This window comes from Tachyglossus aculeatus, chromosome X4 (assembly GCF_015852505.1).
Source record: "Tachyglossus aculeatus isolate mTacAcu1 chromosome X4, mTacAcu1.pri, whole genome shotgun sequence".
NCBI classification, from domain to species: Eukaryota; Metazoa; Chordata; class Mammalia; order Monotremata; family Tachyglossidae; genus Tachyglossus; species Tachyglossus aculeatus.
In genome coordinates, this window is record NC_052098.1 from 4,830,029 (window position 1) to 4,850,758 (window position 20,730).

Here is a 20,730-nt window from a genome sequence, read left to right on the forward strand (position 1 = left end):
GGCTACAATCCATTTCCTCAGCCAATCTGTGGTCATTGACATTAGAGTCCACTCCTCTTGGCGGGGTTCCCTGGGAACCACTATTCTGGGTTCCCAGATACCTCATGCTCATGGTCCAGGGTCTCAGCCCTGGGCAGGGGCGAGGTGTCAGGGTCAGACCCCCCCCACCCAACTCTAAAGTGCAGAGGTCCAGAGCCTGGGTCACCGTCTCCAGCAAGAGAGATGGGGGAACCTGGGGAAGGTCAGGTCAAGCTCCATCCACCGCTCCACTGAGAGGCAGCATGGTGTAGTGGCTAGAGCCTGGGCCTGGGAGCCAGAAGGTCGTGGGCTCTAATCCCAGCTCTGCCACTTGCCTACTTTGTGACCTTGGGAAAGTCTCTTCACTTCTCTGGGCCTCAGTTACCTCATCTGTAAAATGAAGCAGCAATGTGACCTAGTGGCTAGAGCATGGGCCTAGGAGCCTAAAGGACCTGGGTTCTAATCCCAGCTCTGCCACTTGTCTGCTGTACTGAGAGCTCACCTCCTCCAGGAGGCCTTCCCAGACTGAGCCCCTTTTTTCTTCTCCTCCTCCCCATCCCCCCGCCCTGCCTCCTTCTCCTCCCCACAGCACCTGTATATATGTTTATACAGATTTATTACTCAATTTATTTTACTTGTACATATTCTATTTATTTTGTTAATGATGTGCATATAGCTTTAATTCTATTTGTTCTGACGATTTTGATACCTGACCACATGTTTTGTTTTGTTGTCTGTCTCCCCCTTCTAGACTGTGAGCCCGTTGTTGGGTAGGGACCGTCTCTATATGTTGCCGACTTGTACTTCCCAAGCTCTTAGTGCAGTGCTCTGCACACAGTAAGCGCTCAATAAATACAATTGAATGAATGAATGAATGCTGTGTGACATTGGGTAAGTCACTTCACTTCTCTGGACCTCAGTTATCTCATACTGCACTTACTACGTGCCAAGCACTCTACCGAGTGCTGGGGTAGATACAAGGTAATCAGGTCCCACATGCAGCTAACAGTCGAAGTAGGAGGGAGATCAGATATTGAATCCCCATTTTGCAAGTGAGGGAACTGAGGCACAGAGAAGTGAAGTGATTTGCTCAAGGTCACCCAGCAGATACGAATTAGAACCCAGGTGCTCTGATTCCCAGGCCCAGGTTCTTTCCAATAGGCCACATTGCTTCTCAGAATGGCACAGATGCCCCACCCCAAGTAGGCACTCAGTAAGGGCAGTTACTGCTGCTACTCTCACTCTGAAGTTGAATGTATATAGCCTAACCATACCACAGGGTAATTCAGGTAAGATAAATTTGATTGCCCCTCTCCGGGTCGCACCTGGAGAGTTTCCAGTACTCTACCAGTCACGACTACAGGAGGGAGAGTCAATCAGAGGCCTACCCATTCCATTCCTAGCCTGGTCAATGGCTAGTGAGTGGAAGGCAATCTGCTACAATTCGAAACTCACCTGTGCTGAGCAGCCATGGTATGGGAGAGAGTCGAGGACAGAGACTCGTTTTCTGTGCGGAGGCAGGCAATGGTAAACCACTTCTGTATTTTTACCAAGAAAACTCTATAGATATACTACCAGACGATTGCAGATGGAAGTGGGGCGTTCTGGGAGAGATGTGTCCATGGAGTTGCTATGGGTTGGACGTGACTCGACAATATAAGACAACAACAACAAAGATGATTGAGCTGGGAGGAGGTTTTGCAATAATGGTCCAACTACCCATGGGTGAGAAGAACTTGTCCAATCTGGCGCTTTCTGCGATACAGAAATTAGTGGGTCCTGTGAAGGGAGGGAGGGAGATGAGATCATCATTGAGCCTTGGAATAATGCCCAGCCACCGAAAGTGCATAAGCCCAGTATTTTCTAGGGGCCACCCAACCAACTCCTCTGCACCTGCCAGGGCACCTAAAATCTCTGACTGGCTAACTGGCTTCTGTGATGTTCTCTGAGTTTCCTAATGGTTCTGCTATATGTGCAAGGGTGGCCTTTCTACAGGAAAAAGGAAGTGTAGCATAGAGGTGTTATCCAGGAGACTTAAGTCCTGCAAGTAACAACTTTCCCAAGTGGAACCCTCTAAACAAAGATAAATTTCTCTTTCTGTGTTTTTTGTACAATTGTCAGAACAATGTCATTTTATGAGTTCCAATTCTTAAGAGCCTGAAGCCTGAGAGGAAGTGGTAATTGCTAAATGGTAAGTGATATATTAAAAGCATATGAGAGCTTCCAAAGTGGATCCATGTTTAAAATAATGAACGACGATATTAGTTAAAAAGGTAAATTGCCAAAATTGTGCTATTTTAATACTCTCTTTGAAATAGCTATTGCAGCTGAATCTGTAATGGACTGGATTGCTTTTTTACATCTTTAAATGGAAATGATTCGCCGGTTTCGACAGACCTCCGGTAAGTGAACAAAGAGCTGCACGCGACAAGAGATCTGTATTTTTTCACTGGCAGAAGCCATGGAAGGTCACAGTTTGATGGCTAAAGTATTCATTAGAATCTTAGCTGGTCTGAGGAAACAATGGTAATTTTTCTTTGCTTCAAGCCACTCAGTGTCTGGGAGGAGTAAAATCAGAGAAACATTTGTCTCTCTCTCTCTTGCTCTCTTCATTAAACAAGATCTTTAACTGATTTGTGAGGCATAAAAGTCTTTCATAGATATGGAAGGAGGACATCCAGGCCAGCAATGAAGCCTATCAGTGGCTCCCAATTGTCTCATTTGTGATTTTTAACAGTTCTGTGGCTTGATGGGTAATGTGCCAATGTCAAATTGTTACATTAGAGTTTGCTTTGCCTGAGGGCAGTTTTCATCTTCTTCCACATTCCTCCCCACCAACCACCACATATGATAAGATTGTTGGGATGACAGGTTCACTATAAATGCCTGGAAGAGAGTGAGGGGGTGAGGCATAGGAAGACACCTTTATAAAAATACACCTTCCCATCCCCAATTCTGACATTCTCATATTCATTTTTACAAGGCTCTGCACACAGTAAGCCCTCAATAAATATGACTGATTAACTGATTCCTTACGTACTCAGTCAATAATATTTACTGAGCACTTACTGTGTGCAGAGCACTGTACTATGCACTTGGGAGAGAAGCAGCGTGGCTCAGTGGAAAGAGCATGGGCTTGGGAGTCAGAAGTAGTGAGTTCTAATTCTGACTCCGCCACTTTTCAGCTGTGTGACTTCAGGCAAGTCAGTTCACTTCTCTGTGCCTCGGTTACCTCATCTGTAAAATGGTGATTAAGACTGTGAGCCCCATGTATGACAACCTGATTACCTTATATCTACCCCAGCACTTAGAACAGTGGCTTTGCACATAGTAAGCACTTAACAAATGCCATTATTATTATTACAGTATAAAAATATGAGACACATTCCCTTCCTACAATGAACTTACAGTCTAGAGGATAGACATTAATATAAATAAGGAAATTACAGATATGTAATAATAATAATAATTTTGGTATTTGTTAAGTGCTAACTATGTGCCAAGCACTGTTCTAAGCACTGGGGAAAATACAAGGCAATCAGGTTGTCCCACATGGGGCTCACAGTCTTAATCCCCATTTTACAGGTGAGGTAACTCAGGCCCAGAGAAGTGAAGTGACTTGCCGAGAGTCACACAGCTTATAAGTGGCAGAACCGGGATTAGAACCCATGACCTCTGGCTCCCAAGCCCACTTTCTTTCCACTGAGCCACACTACTTCTCTTAAGCAGCATACATAAGTGGGGTGGGGCTGAGAGGGGAGATGAATAAAGGGAGCAGTCAGTCAGGGCGCTGCAGAAGGGAGATGAAGAAAGGAAAAGAGGACTCAGGGAAGGTTTCTTGGAGGAAATGTGCCTCCAATAAGGCTTTGGAAGGGGGGCAGAGTAATTGTCTGTCAGATATGAGGAGGGAGACCATTTCAGGCCAGAGGCAGGACGTGGGTGAGAGGTTGGCAGTGAGATAGACGAGATGGAGGTACAGTGAGGTTTGCATTTGAGGAGCGAAGTGTGTGAGCTGGGTTGGAATAGGAGAGTAGTGAGGTGAAGTAGGAGGAGACAAGGTGATTGACTGCTTTAAAGTTAATGGTGAGGAGTTTCTGTTTGCTGTAGTTGTGGATGGGCAACCACTGGAGTTTCTTGAGGAGTGGGGAAGCATGTCTTGAAAACTTTTGTAGAAAAATGATCCAGTAGCAGAGTGAGGTATGGACTGGAGTCGGGATTGACAGGTGGCTGGGAGATCAGCAAAAAGGCTGATACAGTAATCAAGGCGGGATAGGATAAGTGATTGGATTAACATGGTAGTAGTTGCGATGGAGAGGGAAGGGAGGATTTTTATGATGTTGTGAAGGTTGAACTGACAGGATTTAGTGATGGATTGAATACGTGGTTTGAATGAGAAGCAGCATGGCTTAGTGGAAAGAGCATGGGTTTGGGATTCAGGGTTCTAATCCCCGCTCCACCACTTGTCAGCTGTGTGACTTTGGGTAAGTCACTTAACTTCTCTGTGTCCCCCTTACCTCATCTGTAAAATGGGGAATATGACTGTGAGCCTCACATGGAACAACCTGATAACCTTGTATCTATCCCAGCACTTAGAACAGTGCTTGACACATAGTAAGCGCTTAACAAATAGCATCATTATTATTACAAGAAGCAGTGTGCCTTAGTGGAAAAGAGCACAGGCTTGGGAGTCAGAGATCATTGGTTCTAATCCTGGCTCTGCCACTTATAAGCTGTGTGACTCTGGGCAAGTCACTTCACTTCTCTGTGCCTCAGTTACCTCACCTGTAAAATGGGGATTAAGACTGTAAGCCCCACATGAGACAGCCTCATTACCTTGTATCTACCCCAGTGCTTAGAACAGTGCTTGGCACATAGTAAGTGCTTAACAAATACCATTATTATTATAATTATTATTATTAATGAGAGAGAGGGGTCAAGGATAATGCCAAGCTTACGGCCTTGTGAGACAGGGAAGATGGTGGAGCTGTCCAAAGTGATTGGAATGAGTTCTCCAAGGGAGTGGGTGTCGATGGAGAATAGAGGGGGACCCAGAACTGAGCCTTAAGCACTCCCACAGTTAGGGAGTGGGAAGCAGAGGAGGAGCACATGGAAGAGACTGAGAAGGAGTGGCCAGAGAGATAGAAGGAGAATCAAGGAAAGACAGTTTCAGTGATGCCAAAGTTGGATAATCTTTCACCTCATTTTGCAGATGAGGAAATTGAGGCACAGAGAAGTTAAGTGACTTGCCAAGGTTATATATCAGGCCGGTGGTGGAGCCAGGATTAGAATCCAAGATTCCTGATTCCCAGGCCTGCGTTTTTTCCACTAGGTGGTGCTCCTTCAAGGCAAACGTGGTCATTCATTCATTCAGTTGTATTTATTGAGTGCTTACTGTGTGCAGAGCACTGTACTAAGCACTTGTTAGAGTACAATATAACAATCTGTGGGGACTGGACCAAAAATCTCTTTAAAGCTTGATTTTCTCCATTCTAAAAATGGGACCACTTCAGGAATATTTTCAGAGATTTCTCTTCTTGTCCCTATCTCAATTTTCCTCTCCAAGTTCCCACATTCACATAACATGGACCATCACATCATTTAAGGCTGAGGCATCATCTCAAAGATGGAGAGAGGTAGTCCCTTATAAAATCCCTAATGACTCTTCCTGCCACGTTATGGAAATCAGTCCGATATCCAAATATAGTATTTGACAAGGCTGTAAACTGCTTAATTTGATGTCAGCTGACAGAATCACAGCTTGACATGATAGGATTGTAGTCATAATGATAGGTTTTTAAAGCTAGGGATATATGTTCATGCATATTTTTATGCTAATTCCTTCCTGGAACCATACATCTCCCGCTTACTAATTTGGTGGAGTGCTTTTTTACTTTCATGGATATTTAATGTTAGCTTTAAGGTGTCCCTTTGTTAAGTATTTAGCACTCAGAAATATTCATAGAAGGGCATGTAGGACTTTCTAAAGTAGCATGTAAATTCCTTGAGTTGTTTACTCTCTTTTAGATTATTTAAACTCAATTCATTAAACAGTAATTTCTCCTAATGTACACATACAGAACAAATTGCTTTTGAAATGCAACTTTACCACCGTTCTATAGGGGCTCTCACCTTAAGGCAATCCCTTGACTTGATTAACTCCTTTTATTCATTTGCCCTAAGTCTCCAGGTATAGAATTCAATGTTCTGCTGTGCCTTTAATTTAGTCTTTTTAAAGGGCTCAATTTTCCTTAGGAGGGTAGGAAAGGATTGTTTGTTTCAAAGGACTTTAATTGCATCTAGTGTCCAGTATGTAGTATGCTATAATATGCTCATGTATCAGCTCTAGAAGCTGACCAACTCAGAATCACAGATTTCAATGTAATGAGTGGGCAGGGAAAAAAATCATCAGGCTGCAAGGGAATTCAAAGTTAAATAACAATGGCCTGTGTCTACATTCTTCTGGATGTGTCAAAATCAGCTCTGATCTGTCAGTCAATCAATCACCGACCCCATCTTTCCCCTCCCATACATATAGGAAAAAGACATCACAGATGTATCTGTTCTAGAAACCTTGGCATCTCATAGATGGTTTGGATCAGACATCTGCTCTTATTCTCCAAATGTGAGCTCTTAAAACAACCAATGCATCGAAAAGTGGCATTCAAACCACCGAGAAGTCTAAACCATCAAGAATCTCCTAGAAAAACAAAGACAGGCACACTCCTCACTGACAAGGACTGTCGGGAGACCATGGCAGCTGACACACTAACAATCAGGAGAGAGGTTGCTCTCCTTGAGCAAAGGCTTGGCAAACATCAGTTGTGGATCCTGTAAAGGACATACCCATTAAGGCAAAACAGAGCAATCCTCAGCTAAGCTATCCTATTCTTGGCTTCCTCTCCTGATTTTCCTCTTAATCTCTCTTTGTTTTTTTAATGGCATTTGTTAAGTGTTTACTATGTTCCCCTCTCTCAGGGTGGCACCTGGAGAGTTTCCAGTCCTCTACCAGCCTCGACTACAGGAGGGAGAGTCAAGCAGAGGCATACCCATTCCATTCCTAGCTTGGCCAGTGGCTAGTGACTGGCAGGCAATCTGCTACAGGTCAAAACTCCCCTGTGCTGGGCAGCAGCGGCACGGGAGAGAGTTGAGGGTGGAGACACAGGCTTAGTGCAGGGAAGGAGGCAATCAATGGTAAACCACTTCCGTATTTTTACCAAGAAACCTCTACGGATACAAGACAGAATGATTGCAGATGGAGGTGGGGCACTGTGGGAGAGATGTGTCCATGGCGTCACTATGGATCAGAGATGACTCAACAGCAAAAGACAGATTCACTGTTCCAGGCACTATGGTAGATGCAGGCTAATCAGATTGGACATAGTCCATGTTCCACATGGGGCTCACAGTATTAATCTTCATTTTACAGATGAGGTAACTGAGGTCGAGAGAATTTAACTGACTTGCTCCTTCATCTCCTCCTCTCCTGCCTCCCACCTCCTAACTGTGAGGGCCCCTCATGGATTAGTTCAGGGTTCCCTATTATTCTCAAGCTACACCCACTCCCTTGGAGTAGTCATTTGCTCCCACAGCTTCAATAACAATCAATATGTGGATGATTCCCAAATCTACCCCTTTAGCCCCAACCTTTCTCCTTCTCTGTGGTCTCATATGTCCTTCTCAATCAATCAGTGATATTTATTGAGTGCTTACTGTGTGCAGAGCACCAGGCTAAGTGCTTGCAAGAGTACATTACAACTAAGTTGGTTCCCTTCCCTCAAGGAACTTTCAGTCTAGAGGGATTCCTCCCTTGAGGACATCTCTATATGACTGCTCCGCTGACACCTCAAATTTAAGATGTCCAAAACAGAACTCCTCATCTTTCTACCCAAACCCTCTCCAGCACCTGATGTTCCCATCACCGTAGACAATGCCACCACCCTCCCTGTCTCACAAGCCCATAATCTTGGCATTATTCTTGACTCATCTCTCTCATTCCACCCATATATTTAGTCTGTCACCAAATCCCATCTGTTCCACCTCCACAGCTTCTCCAGGATTTGTGCCTTTCTTCTGCTTCCAAATGGCTACTCCACTGTTCCAAGCACCTATCACTTCCCATCTATGCTGCTGTATCAGGCCTCCCCCATCTCCACTCCGTAGTTCACTCTACTGTCTGGATCATTGTTCTAAAAATCATTCTGCACATCTTTCCCCACTCAGTCAGTTGATCATATTTATTGAGCACTTACTGTGTGGGGGACACTGTACTAAGTGCTTGTAACAATGTAACTCCTCAAAAACCTCCAATAGCTGTCCATTTACCTCCACTTTAAACAAAAACTCCTCAACCATCAACTTTAAAGCACATAATCACCTCTCCCCTTCCTACCCAACTTCACTCATCTCCCACTCCAATCCAGCTGGCACACTTCACTTCTCCAACGCTGACTTACTGTACTTGGAGCTTGTCTCTCTTGCCATCGACACCTTGCTCACATAATAATAATATTAATGATGGCATTTTGTTAAGCGCTTACTATGTGCAAAACACTGTTCTAAGCGCTGGGGGGGATACAATGTGATCAAGTTGTCCCACGTGGGGCTCACAGTCTTAATCCCCATTTTTACAGATGAGGTAACTGAGGCTCAGAGAAGTTAAGTGACTTGCCCGAGGTCACACAGCAGACTTGTAGTGGAGCCGGGATTCAAACCCATGACCTCTGACTCCAAAGCCCGTGCTCTTTCCACTGAGCCACGCTGCTTCTCACATCCTTCTCACATCCTTACTAGTGCCTGGAACTTCCTCCCGTTTCACGTCTGATAGACCACCACTCTCTCCAGTTTCCAAGTTTGACTAAAATCATCTCTGCTTCCCACCCTAATTTGGCCTCTTTTGCATCATGTATACACTTGTGCCTAGAACATTTAAGCATTTTGATAATCACTTTACCTCCATTCCCACAGCCTTTATGTACATTTCCTCATATGTTACATCCTCTGTTTGTAAATTGTTTTAATGCCTGTGCCCCCAACTCAATTATAAGCTCCTTGAGGGCAGAGATTGTGTCTCCCACCTCTGTTGTATTGTCCTCTTCCAAGAACTTAGTACAGTGCTTTATACACAGTAAGTGCTCAATAAATGCCATTGATTGAGTGCGAGCAATTCAGCAAGGTGTGATTGGTCTTTTCATCCAAATTCTCCCATATGGACAGGATCTCCCTGACAGTAGCATCATCTTTGAAAACAAAGGAGAAAAAAAAAACCCATATATAAATTGTGCATCTGTTGTAGACGTCACAGCATAGCCTAGTGGAAAGACTTCTAGGCCCATCTCCATCACTTGCCTTCTCCATGCCATTGAGCAAGTCACTTAACTTCTCTGTGCCTTCATTTCCTCAACCTGTAAAATAGGAATTTGATGCTTGTTCTCCCACCCCCTTAGAATGTGAGCCCGATGAGGGACAGGGACTCAGTTAGATTTGATTATCTACCCCAGTGCTTAGTGCAGTGCTTGATACATAGTAAGTGCTTAACAAATACTATTGTTATTATTATCATTATTATAAGAGAAATAGTAATTCTGTGAAAAAATCCTCAAATTATTATAATCATTATTATTATTATCAGAGAAATGGTAATTCTGTGAAAAAATTCCTCAAATTTTAGGTGAAACTGCTCTTGTCTGTCTATGGATGCTTTGGAAAGGAAGTCTTGTTTACTTTGATCGGATAAGAATGGATCATATGAATAGGAATCTTAGGTGGGAGAGGTTTATTTTTGATGAAGTAGTTCTTCTCTATTGGGATGGCGGGGTTTCTCTTTCTAATTAGAAATCCTTAAATTGAAAGTAGCAATTTGTGCTTGTTTTTCAGGGAAAAATCATCCCCACTCTTCAGGTCCATTTTTTTTTCCTTCCCATTGCCGTACTTTTGTGAAATATCTCCCTTTTGATTGGCCTCATCTCCTTCTCAATCAATCCTCAAAATAATAGTCTTAATGGTTTATGATGTGAATAGTCAGTGGGTGCTATGGACTGTACTAAGGGTTTGGGGAAGTGTAACAAAATGAAGTGGCACTCTCCTACGAAGAGCCTACATTTTAGTGAAGGAATCTGGCCTAAAAGTATTCATAAAGAAAGTAACCAAAATACATAACAGAATGTACAGTTGAGTCAACATATGTATGGAAGTATTCTTCCCACTAGGTAACATAGTCTAGTGGAAAGAGCAAAGTATCGGGAATCAGGTAACCTGGGTTTTAATCCTGGCTCTGCCGCAAACTTCCCTAGTTTCCGTCAGCCTCCCCATTTGTAAATGTGGATATAATACCAGTTTCCCCTTCATTTTAGACTGTGAGGCCCATGTTGGGCAGAGACTGATTATCTTGTATCTACCCCAGCGCTTAGCCCAGTGCTTGGCTCATTGCTATCATTACAATCAAATTCATAATCAATCAATCAATCAATCATATTTATTGAGCGCTTACTATGTGCAGAGCACTGTACTAAGCGCTTGGGAAGTACAAATTGGCATCACATAGAGACAGTCCCTACCCAACAGTGGGCTCACAGTCTAAAAGGGGGAGACAGAGAACAGAACCAAACATACCAACAAAATAAAATAAGTAGGATAGAAATGTACAAGTAAAATAAATAAATAAATAAATAAATAGAGTAATAAATATGTACAACCATATATACATATATACAGGTGCTGTGGGGAAGGGAAGGAGGTAAGACGGGGGGATGGAGAGGGGGACGAGGGGGAGAGGAAAGAAGGGGCTCAGTCTGGGAAGGCCTCCTGGAGGAGGTGAGCTCTCAGCAGGGCCTTGAAGGGAGGAAGAGAGCTAGCTTGGCGGATGGGCAGAGGGAGGGCATTCCAGGCCCGGGGGATGACGTGGGCCGGGGGTCGATGGCGGGACAGGCGAGAGCGAGGTACAGTGAGGAGATTAGTGGTGGAGGAGCGGAGGGTGCGGGCTGGGCAGTAGAAGGAGAGAAGGGAGGTGAGGTAGGAGGGGGCGAGGTGATGGAGAGCCTTGAAGCCCAGGGTGAGGAGTTTCTGCCTGATGCGCAGATTGATCGGTAGCCATTGGAGGTTTTTGAGGAGGGGAGTAATATGTCCAGAGCGTTTCTGGACAAAGATAATCCGGGCAGCAGCATGAAGTATGGATTGAAGTGGAGAGAGACACGAGGATGGGAGATCAGAGAGAAGGCTAGTGCAGTAGTCCAGATGGGATAGGATGAGAGCTTGAATTAGCAGGGTAGCAGTTTGGATGGAGAGGAAAGGGCGGATCTTGGCAATGTTGCGGAGCTGAGACCGGCAGGTTTTGGTGACGGCTTGGATGTGAGGGGTGAATGAGAGAGCGGAGTCGAGGATGACACCAAGGTTGTGGGCTTGTGAGACGGGAAGGATGGTAGTGCCGTCAACAGAGATGGGAAAGTCAGGGAGAGGACAAGGTTTGGGAGGGAAGACAAGGAGCTCAGTCTTCGACATGTTGAGCTTTAGGTGGCGGGCGGACATCCAGATGGAGATGTCCTGAAGGCAGGAGGAGATGCGAGCCTGGAGGGAGGGGGAGAGAGCAGGGGCAGAGATGTAGATCTGGGTGTCATCAGCGTAGAGATGATAGTTGAAGCCGTGGGAGCGAATGAGGTCACCAAGCACCAAGCACCAAATTCATAAGTGCTAGAAGTGGCATTGCATCCTTATTTATTTTTTTTTTTGAAATTTTTTGAGATGAGCAGGAGGACTGGGAGTCCAGAGCTAATGTGCTAGATTGGGGATTGAGGGAGTGAACAGGATTTGGGAAAGGCAGGCTGGCATAAGTGCTTGGTGCCAGGTTAGGAAAGAATTCCCTGAAAAAATGGTGATGTTGGAAACTGGGCAGCCTGAACGTCACTGAAACCATGCCTTTTTGCTTCCAAGATAGTACTGATGGCTCTATACTTCTTCCTCAGATTGAAACCATTAATACTAATGCTTCTAATAAGGCACTAGTTAAAATGCTAAATGTATGAATTAAATATGTTTTGAGCATGCTCTTTCTGTTCCTTTTTTAGATTATCATAGAACAATAAATCAGCTCTCTGTGGGTTACTTATTTTCCATTTTTTCCCCTCATCTGTCATTTTGTTGTGATTTTTCTTTACATCTTTTCTAAACATCTGGTTTCCCTTTATTTCCTATTTTTCACTTCTATTTACTTTTTGACAGTTTTATTCTTTTTCAAGCTTTTAACTTTTCACAATTTTCTTGTTTTTTGTCTTTGGTATTTTCTTTTCCTCCCAGTCCCACTTGCATTTCAGGAAACTGCCTTTTTCTCCCATTCCTCAGCTTCTTTTCTGAATTCTAAGAACTGAAGCTTACACCATCCATTTCTTTCACAGTGGTTCTCTTCTTTTTTTCCCCCCTGAACTCCCTTATTTACTGAATGTAGTTTCCTGGGTGGTTTTCTTTTTTTCTCACTGCCTTTTGAGTTCAACATTTTGTTTCTTTGCTTCTTTTAGTTATTCTTCATTTGCTAAGTTTGTTCCCTGAAGGACCAAGCTAGTCTAGTTTTCTTTGTCATAAAGAGAACATTCCTTTCCAGGCAACAGGCTTAATAAAGCACTCTGGAAAATCTGAATTCACTCCAAAGGCACATTTGGAGGGACTTTTCCTTTTTGAAAAACTTAAAATTACAAGTGTTATCCAGGGCAGCTTTTTCTTGAGCAAGGATAACAAAAATATTGTAATAAAAGTGTGCCAGAATCCACTTTTGATAAATAGTGTGGCAAAACCACACTTCTTTTACCAAGCTAATCCATTCTTATGACAATCTTAAGCCTTTAGTTTCATGGTCTTCCTTCGAGGGCAGGCCCTGTCACACAAGTTAGATTTTTTGGAATAAATTAATGCTAAGCCTGCTTAGTTCAGCGGGGATGCAGATATCAAATCTTAAAACAGCCTTGTTTATTGCCTTTTGGCCCCTTTAAAGTGCCTAGTGGATTTTCATGCTTGTGGAAATGACAAGCCATCCGTGGCAGAGATCAAATGGAGTCAGGTGCTGTGCCCATTTCTCTCTGTTCATCTGCCAATACACTTCAGCTCCGGGGTGGGGTGGGGGGATGAACCCCTCTACCACCCCTCCACTCTTCCAGCGTCCTGCTTCTCTCTGAGCAGGAAATTGGGATAGAGTCTGAGGTCTAGGAGGAGGACAGCTGGCCACTGGGGACAGCTAAGATCTGGAAACCAATTTTTACTCACGACCAATGCCAGGATCCAACTCATTTGCCTCCCGGGGGGAAACACTGTAGTGGTTCATTAAGCTGGGCTCCTTAGCAGCTTACTCTCTCTTGCTGCTTTGTGAATTAGCATCTCTGCTGCCATCACACCAGACCTCTGTTTTATTTCAGTGACAAAAGCTTCTGAATGAATAGCAGTTTTCTGAAGAGACCTGTAGAGGCACAGCACTTCAAATTTTCCGCTGAAAACATTCTTATCATCCTCATCATGTTGGGAAACCACAGTACAAAGAAGTCACAGAATGTGTTGTCAACTTGAGACCTGATAATTTTAATATGTGGGTGGTTAATAATTAATGGCTTGGACTCTATAGGTGGGGTCAGAGGAGCTCAAATGAATATCAACTCTGCTATATTGTACTGTCCCAAGCACTTAGTTCAGTGTTCTGCACACACTAAGTGCCCCCAGAAGATGATTCATTGATCAATCCTTTTCAAAGGCCCTCTACACTCATGTCTCTTTAAGACTTCTGCAACTCATGATTCTTCCTGCCTTCCACCTTCTTCTTCTCCCACATTCCCTACCCTCCCTCTTCCCCTTCTGTTTTAAATGATGTTCTGCTACACAATGAGGCAATCTGGATCAAAAGCTCAGCACTGAAAAAGAAAAATGCAACTGGGTGAAGAGATTGGATCCAAATCAAAACGTTTCCGTACTTTGGCCATTAGTGCACACAGGCTAACTGCTGAGAAAGATGGATTTTGAAAAGATAGGGTGGTGGAAAGCACCTGCTTTCTCACGCTGGTTTATGTTTGCTGTCTTGCTAAAAATGCAAGGCAGTCTATGCAGAAGTTGTTCAGAAACACTATTCACATGGTAATTCCTTTGTATCTGAATAATTTCTTTTCAGGTGCTGAAGTGAATGCCTTAAGTTTGTCCATGGCCATGTTTGAGTGTCTGGCTTATTTCTTAGATCAAAGATGACCAGTGAGTCTGCAACTCCCAAGGACTGCACGTCCAACTGAGTAACGCCTCTTTGGATTACCAACCCCTCTCCCCTTCCCTGCACCCCCAATCCAACTCCCAGTCAAGTCAAGCTAAACCTGGCTCTTTTTGGATCACTGACATGACATGGTTTCAGGGGAACATATTCCCCCATATGTTTCTAGTATATTCCACTTTAGGCAATAATTGTGATATTATTCTAATCCTCACATAATCTAATCTATCCCTTCCCCACAGCACCTGTATATATGTATATATGTTTGTACATATTTATTACTCTATTTATTTATTTATTTATTTATTTTACTTGTACATATCTATCCTATTTATTTTATTTTGTTAGTATGTTTGGTTTTGTTCTCTGTCTCCCCCTTTTAGACTGTGAGCCCACTGTTGGGTAGGGACTGTCTCTATATGTTGCCAATTTGTACTTCCCAAGCGCTTAGTACAGTGCTCTGCACATAGTAAGCGCTCAATAAATACGATTGATGATGATGATGATGATGGTTAGGATTTTCCCACATCAATTCCATTCCTGACTAAGGACAAATTCACAGCAGTAGGTCGGGGCTTCCTGTCCTATTTTTCCCTTTCCAAATCCTTAGCTTAAATAATAGTCAGGGACTTGAACCAGCTTTGAGCCAGGAGTGTTTACTATGGGGTCGGTTAGCTGTTTGGTTATGATGTTTATTAGCTGCTTACTAAGAGTCGATCATTGTGCTGAACATTAGGGAAGGTAGAGCATAATTGCATGACACAGCCCTCCCCTTCTCCCCCCAACCCCTTCCACTGGGGGCTCACAATCTAAGTGGGTCTAGAGAGACATAAAGCCTGGTAACAATGAATCAAGAACAACCAACAGTAAGAGTCAACAAACCAAGATGAGGGTGATAAGTAAATAATGCTTAGAGGCAGTTGGGTGACTCCCTCCAGGCAAGCAGTTTTAAGTCCCTGGACCCTCATCTCTCCTCTCCTCAAAACCCTCCACTGGCTTCCCCTATTTCTCATCAAACCAAAATTCTTCAAGAGCAGCTATAGCTCTTCCCCAACTCATACCTTACCTCTCTGTCCCTCCCCGCTGCCCATTTTTTAAAAAAGAGTTTATACAAGCTAACCAGCTTGGACACAGTCCATGTCCCACATGGGGCTCACAGTCTTAATTCCCATTTTACAGCTGAGGGAACTGAGGCACAGAAAATTGAAATGACTTGCCCAAGGTCACACAACAGACAAGTGGTGGAGTTGGGATTAGAACCCTGGTCCTTCTGGCGCCCAGGCCAGTGCTTTATCCACTAGACCATGCTGCTTCCTTGTTTGCCTGCTATTCCTCAATCCATTCTCTTCATTCATCCCAAATCAACCTTCTACTTGTTTCTCATTCCTGACTGACTCGTCTCCATCCCTGGCTCACGCTGTTCCCCTAGCATGGAATGGTCCCTCTAGATTGTAAGCTCACTGTGGGCAGGAGTTATTATTATCAACTGTTTATTATTATATTGTACTTTCCCAAGTGCTTAGTACGGTGCTCTGCACACAGAAAGCACCCAATAAATATGATTGAATGAATGAAGGAATTCCCTCCCCGTTGTCCATCCAACACAACCCCTGCTCTGCCCATGTTCAAAGCCAGCCTAAAGTCCCACCTCCTCCAACAAGTTTTCCCCAATTAAATTCCCAGCACCGTAAGCCATACAATCAGTCAGTCAGTCAGTCAGTCAATCGTATTTATTGAAGGCCTACTATGTGCAGAGCACTGTACCAAGCCCTTGGGAGAGTACAATGTAACAACAGAATAGACACATTCCCTGCCAAAAACAAGCTTGCAGTCTAGAGGGGGAGACAGATGTTAATATAAATAAACAATTTACAGATATGTACATAAGTGCTGTGGGGCTGGGTGGGGGGGATAATAATAATAATAATGGCATTTATTAAGCGCTTACTATGTGCAAAGCACTGTTCTAAGCTCTGGGGAGGTTACAAGGTGACCAGGTTGTCCCACGGGGGGCTCACAGTCTTCATCCCTATTGTTCACATGAGGTAACTAAGGCACAGAGAAGTTAAGTGACTTGCCCAAAGTCATACAACTGAGAATTGGCGGAGCCAGGATTTGAACCCATGATCTCTGACTCCAAAGCCCAGGCTCTTTCCACTGAGCCACGGTTAAAGGGAGCAGGTCAGGACGACGCTGAAGATAGTTGAAGAAAAGGAAAAGAGGGCTTAGTCAGAGAAGGCCTCTTGGCGGAGATGTGCTTTCAATAAGGCTTTGAAGTTGGGGAGAAATACTTTCATTATTATTCTTGTTCACTGTGGGCAGGGAATGTGTCTACCAACTCTGTTGCATTGTACTCTCCCAAGCACTTAGTAAAGTGCTTTACACACAGTAAGCCTTCAATAAATACCATTTATTGAACGTTCAGGGCACGTTTCCCCACCTCCAGAGATTGCCCATCCACCTCCACATCAACCAGAAATTCCTCACCACTGACTTCAAGGCACTCAATCACCATCCTACCTGCCACCTCTCCTGGCTACTCTCCTACTACAACCCAACCCGTTAACTTGGCTCCTCTAACGCCAACCTTCTCACTGCACCTTGATCTCTTCCATCTCGCCACCACCCTCTCACCCATGTCCTGCCTCTGGCCTCAAATGCTCTCCCCCTTCATATCCGACAGAAAATTACTCTCCCCACCTTCAAAACCTTATTGAAAGACACATTTCCTCCAATAGGCCTTCCCTGACTAAGCCATCCTTTCTTCTTCCACTACTCCTTTCTGCACCACCTTGACTTGCTCCCTTTATTCATCCCCCTGCAGGCGCAGCATTTATCAATCAATCAATCAATCGTATTTATTGAGCGCTTACTATGTGCAGAGCACTGTACTAAGCGCTTGGGAAGTACAAATTGGCATCACATAGAGACAGTCCCTACCCAACAGTGGGCTCACAGTCTAAAAGGGGGAGACAGAGAACAGAACCAAACATACCAACAAAATAAAATAAGTAGGATAGAAATGTACAAGTAAAATAAATAAATAAATAAATAAATAGAGTAATAAATATGTACAACCATATATACATATATACAGGTGCTGTGGGGAAGGGAAGGAGGTAAGACGGGGGGATGGAGAGGGGGACGAGGGGGAGAGGAAAGAAGGGGCTCAGTCTGGGAAGGCCTCCTGGAGGAGGTGAGCTCTCAGCAGGGCCTTGAAGGGAGGAAGAGAACTAGCTTGGCGGATGGGCAGAGGGAGGGCATTCCAGGCCCGGGGGATGACGTGGGCTGGGGGTCGATGGCGGGCTGGGGGTCGATGGCGGGACAGGCGAGAGCGAGGTACAGTGAGGAGATTAGTGGTGGAGGAGCGGAGGGTGCGGGCTGGGCAGTAGAAGGAGAGAAGGGAGGTGAGGTAGGAGGGGGCGAGGTGATGGAGAGCCTTGAAGCCCAGGGTGAGGAGTTTCTGCTTGATGCGCAGATTGATCGGTAGCCATTGGAGGTTTTTGAGGAGGGGAGTAATATGTCCATAGCGTTTCTGGACAAAGATAATCCGGGCAGCAGCATGAAGTATGGATTGAAGTGGAGAGAGACACGAGGATGGGAGATCAGAGAGAAGGCTAGTGCAGTAGTCCAGACGGGATAGGATGAGAGCTTGAATGAGCAGGGTAGCAGTTTGGATGGAGAGGAAAGGGCGGATCTTGGCAATGTTGCGGAGCTGAGACCGGCAGGTTTTGGTGACGGCTTGGATGTGAGGGGTGAATGAGAGAGCGGAGTCGAGGATGACACCAAGGTTGCGGGCTTGTGAGACGGGAAGGATGGTAGTGCCGTCAACAGAGATGGGAAAGTTAGGGAGAGGACAAGGTTTGGGAGGGAAGACAAGGAGCTCAGTCATTTATGTATGTATTTGTATTTGTAATTTCAATTACTTATATTAATCTTTGTCTTTTCCTCTAGACCGTAAGCTCATTGTGAACAGGGAATGTGTCTGTTATATTATTATACTGTACTCTCACAAGCTCTTAATAAAGTGCTCTGCACACAGTAAGTGCTTAATTCATTCATTCAATCATATTTATTGAGCGCTTACTGTGTGCAGAGCACTTTATTAAGTGCTTGGGAAGTACAAGTCGGCAACATATAGAGATGGTCCCTACCCAACAACGGGCTCAATATGATTGACTGAGTGGCTGACATAACCTCTCCGTGCCTCAGTTTCCTCATGTGTAAAATAAGGATTCAATTACTGTTCACCTTCCTACTTAGAGAAGCAGCATGGCGCAGTGGAAAGAGCACGGGCTTTAGAGTCAGAGGTCATGGGTTCAAATCCCAGCTCCACCAATTGTCAGCTGTGTGACTTTGGGCAAGTCACTTAACTTCTCTGTGCCTCAGTTACCTCATCTGTAAAATGGGGATTAAGACTATGAGCTCCCTGTAGGACAACCTGATCATCTTGTAACCTCCCGAGCGCTTAGAGCAGTGCTATGCACATAGTAAGCGCTTAATAAATACCATTATTATTATTATTATTACTTAGACTCTGAGCCCTATCTGAGACCGTGACTGACCTGAATATCTTTTATCTACCCCAGACTTAGAGCTTGGCACATAGTAAGTGCTCAGCAAATACCACAAAAATTCCCCTGTAGACTGTAAGTTCATCGTGGGCAGGGACCATGTTTGCCAACTCTGTTATAGCATACTCTGCCAACCTCATAGTACAGTGCTCTGTATCCAGTTAGCACTCAACAAATTCCACTGATTGATTGACTAATTGATCGATTTCCCAAGGTTTGGAATGAGGAGTGGACTCACCGAGACTAGTCAGTGCCAGAGATCAACAGTGGCTAATCTGGCATGACCAATGCTTTTAATAGAAGTTTCTCTCTCGATTTCCATAGGAAGAGATTCAGTTTCACTCTCCCGGTAAAATCTGAGGTTTGGATTCCTGGCTGTCTCTGTATCTCTGGAATACTTGTCAGATGAGTCTTTAGTGGGATTACCACATTGTAAGTGGTTGGAGGTTAGCCAGCCCATTGCTAACCGAGATGAATTCTAGATGAGGATATTGGTTTTGTAAAGTCTGAGGCAATGTCACGGGGGTTTAGGACTCTGGCACTAGGTCTCATGTCCGTGGAAGGGAAAAAATTCTGATATTCACTCATTCATTGAATCGTATTTATTGAATGCTTACCATCTGCAAAGCACTGTACTAAGCCCTTGAGAGACTACAATACAACAACAGACACATTCCCTGCCCGCAATGACATTCAAACGTTATTGTACCTGCTTTACAGTAATTTCAGGTTTTACATTTTGAATTTCTATTATGTCTGGGTTCTGTTGGATTATCTTTCTCTCCATCTGCCTTGCTAAGACCTTTTTTTAATGCTGATTAGATAAATTTCCCAACCTCAAGTCTGAGGGGGGAAGGCAAAAAGCATTAGCCATAATAAATAGGTTTTATAAAAGTTTTAAATCCCACTATAGTTAATCAGTTTGAACAAGACATTTGAGATGTAAATAGCTTTTAAAAGTAAACAGAGCTTTACACCAAGTGACAGCTACTATTACATTTTCTGCTTCTGAGTGTGAGAAAATTAATGTACCAAAAAAGTGCCTACTATTTAAAGGCGTCTTGCTCCAGACACTTTTAACAACTGAGATTTGCAGTGGGTCCACCGCTGAAGTGTCTCATCATTAAATTATATACTGTACATTAGAAACAGATGTAGTACTGGTAACCTTGCATGATAGCACCTTTTTGGCCATTTTTCAATTAAAACATTGCTCAAAGAGAAAGCAGGAAGACCAGGTCAGCCGTTTCACCTTGAGAAAAGGTGAGGCCAGTGATTTTCCAAAGCCCTCGGTGTCTACCCAGTGATTGCCTAAAAAGCTGACCTCCTGCCCTGTGATTGGTTCACTGTCGAAGAAACAGTGGTAACTTTCAGTCCTTAGAACTTGGAACATTCAGACACAAAATAGAGTGGCTTTTCAAAGCTGGGTCTTGGTGGCCCTTCGAGGATTCTGGGGGTGAAGAAACACAGAAAAAGAGTGTACCTGCTATTTTTATTCACTGGAAAAACACTCCAAGAGTCTTTCACAGGGAATCCCAGGAAAGCAGGAAGATGCTTAATATTGGAATCAACTGTGTCCCATTCCTCCTTCTCCTTCTCTAAGCAGCATGCCCTAGGGGAGAGATCCTGGGACCTGGGCTCTCATCTCAGCTCTGCAAAACTGGGAGAGCATCGATGGATATTTCCTTTTTCCCTCTTTTTCCCTCCTCCTTCTTCACTCGCCATCTTCTTCATTCCCTGACTCAGATTTTTCTCTCCCCTCTGTCACATCTCTTCCTGCCTCTTTGTTGTTTGCAGGCATCGTAAGCAGCTTGCTCAAACCCAGGGGAACCTGGGGAATGGAAAAGGGTGACTATGGAAGTTAGGTTGTGCAGGCTGCGGTTGTGGACGGGAATCTTGAGAAAAGGAGGTAACACT

At 44.2% G+C, this 20,730-nt stretch overlaps 2 non-coding genes across 2 annotated transcripts; both read left to right on the forward strand.

Moving 5' to 3' along the window:
* Positions 1-1,325: 1,325 nt before the first annotated feature.
* Positions 1,326-1,463, forward strand: LOC119948648. Its single transcript, XR_005457030.1, has one exon. It is a non-coding gene; the product is annotated as a small nucleolar RNA SNORA7 (small nucleolar RNA).
* Positions 1,464-6,983: 5,520 nt separating this feature from the next.
* Positions 6,984-7,121, forward strand: LOC119948350. The gene has a single exon (XR_005456751.1). It is a non-coding gene; the product is annotated as a small nucleolar RNA SNORA7 (small nucleolar RNA).
* The last annotated feature ends 13,609 nt before the right edge of the window (positions 7,122-20,730 follow it).